The sequence below is a fragment of the Amblyomma maculatum genome, unplaced genomic scaffold (genome assembly GCF_055883805.1).
Source record: "Amblyomma maculatum isolate TAMU_Amacu unplaced genomic scaffold, ASM5588380v1 scaffold_100, whole genome shotgun sequence".
Classification (NCBI taxonomy): Eukaryota; Metazoa; Arthropoda; class Arachnida; order Ixodida; family Ixodidae; genus Amblyomma; species Amblyomma maculatum.
Window position 1 is genome coordinate 39,419 of NW_028146825.1, and position 2,679 is coordinate 42,097.

Consider the following 2,679-nt stretch of genomic DNA (forward strand, 5'->3'; position numbering starts at 1 on the left):
CACGACCACTTTGAGTGCACGTGCTGCACAAAAAGTGCATGAGCAAGTTCCTCCAAAGATCTCTCCATGGTGGTTTTTGGTTGTCATCTTTGGATGTGGAGTCCAACAAAGATGGTAACCAATGTAATCTAATGTATGACGAGGCAAAATACCTCAGGGCCCTCTCCCAAAGCATTTCTTGTAGCTTTATCGGTGCAGGTTAGGTCCTTAAACCCAAGGCATGATGTGAAACTTACACCCACAAGAACTGAGAGAACTGAGGCGTATGTTCACAGTGGCATTCGGAATATTCCTTACTCTTATTTTTGTGTAATGGAAAAAAACTGAGACCATGATAACTCCCCATCTTGCGACCGAATGCCAAGAACTTTGTGACAATTGCTTCGTGCAGGAAACGTCTGACAAAGGGAAAAATGTGGTTGCCTTTTCTCCCACGTGTGAAGCAATTAAGTGTGTCAACAAGCGTGATTACAAGAACCGCAAGCTGTATGAGAACAACCACAGCCATCTCCGGCATGGGCCGTGTGCGATTAGTACATACTATATATTGCGAAACCCTGCTTGATCCTTTGCTGATTGCAGTCTAAGGTTGTCCTGATTCTATTAGTGATTAACTTAGTAAATATCTTATACGTAACAGACAGTAAGCTGATTTGCCTGTAATTTTTAAGGTCCTTAGAGTCCCCTTTCTTGTGAAGGAGGATAATGTTTGCATTCTTCCATGGTTCCGGTACCGTCGATGACACCAGGCACTGCGTATACAGGGTGGCCAGTTTTTCTAGCACGATATCCCCCCCGTCCTTCAGCAAATCTGTAGTTATCTGATCCTCTCCAGCTGATTTCCCTCTTTTCGTAGTTTCTAGTGCTTTCTTGACCTCGTCCTTCGTCACTGGTGGAACTGCACTGCAATCGTCACTGCAATCAATCAAAGGATCAAGCAGGGTTTCGGAAACGGTACTCTACTATCGATCATATCCATACCATCAATCAGGTGATAGGAAAATGCTCGGAATATAACCAGCCCTTATACATAGCATTCATTGATTACGAAAAAGCATTTGACTCAGTTGAAACCTCGGCGGTGATGCAGGCATTGCGAAATCAGGGGATAGACGAGCCGTACGTGAAAGTGCTGGAAGATATATACAGTGGCTGCACAGCAACCATAGTTCTGCATAAAGCAAGTAACAAAATTCCCATAAAGAAAGGTGTTAGGCAAGGAGACACAATCTCCCCAGTACTATTCACAGCTTGTTTAGAAGAAGTATTCAGAGACTTGGAATGGGAGCAGTTAGGGATAAGGGTAGATCTGCGATTTGACGATGACATTGCCTTGCTAAGCAATTTGGGGGATGAACTGCAAATAATGATTGATGACCTAGACAGGAAAAGTAGAAAGGTAGGCTTGAAAATCAATATGCAGAAGACTAAGGTAATGTTCAACAGCCTCGGGAAGGAACAGCAGTTTACATTAGGTAGCGAAATACTGGAAATAGTAGGCGAATATATATACTTAGGACAGGTAGTAATCGCAGATCCGGACCATGAAAAGGAAATAACAAGAAGAATAAGATTGGGATGGAGCGCATTTGGCAAGTACTCGCAGATTATGACTAGCAGCTTACCGATATCGCTCAAGAGGAAACTATACAACAGTTGCATCTTGCCTGTACTCACCTATGGGGCTGAAACATGGAGGCTAACCAAGAGAGTTCTACTTAAGTTGAGGACAACCCAGAGGGCTATGGAACGAAAAATGGTAGGGGTAACATTAAGAGATAGAAAGCGTGCAGAGTGGGTCAGAGAAATAACTCAAGTTACCGACATTCTAGTAGAAATTAAGAAGAAGAAATGGACATGGGCAGGACATGTAGTGCGAAGAGAAGATAACCGATGGTCGCTGAGGGTAACAGACTGGATTCCAAGGGAAGGAAAGCGTAGCAGGGGGCGGCAGAAAGTTAGTTGGGCGGATGAGATTAAGAAGTTCGCAGGGGTCAAGTGGATGCAGCTAGCACAGAACCGGGTTAAGTGGAGAAATATGGGAGAGGCCTTCGCCCTGCAGTGGGTATAACCAGGCTGCTGCTGATGATGATGATGATGATGATGATGATGATGATGATGATGATGATGATGATGATGATGATGATGATGATATATTGCGATGCGCTGTAACCATATGAAGATCAAAGTAAAAGGTTGCTTTCACTTCAACTTTTCAACACCATTTTGTAATAATCTCATCAAAGATAATTTAAAATAACCATTATTCAATACTATGCAGGTGAATTTCGTGGGATCGCAACGCTCTCCAAAGCTAGAAAGCGTGATCAAACTGTTTTTATTTATTTATTTGCTTATTGCATTACATTTCATCACCTATACAGAGAAAGATAGCATTGTAGTGTGAAGAGAGGTAACACGAACAAAGAATAATTATTCCGGATAACTACGCAGACGTTTCATCGTCATTAATTATGTCATGCGTCGGTTCAGTGCCATGAAAACAAAGAAGCAGACCGGCGTATTAGCTCTTAAATCAACCCCTTATTGGGCTGACCTGCACCCGAAAAGGAATTGAGGAAATCGACGGCGGCGGCGAAAGCAACAAACGTACTCGTTGGTCGTCGAATTACTAATGCCCGTTGCACACGTCAGCGCTCAATATAAAGGGCGTGAAGA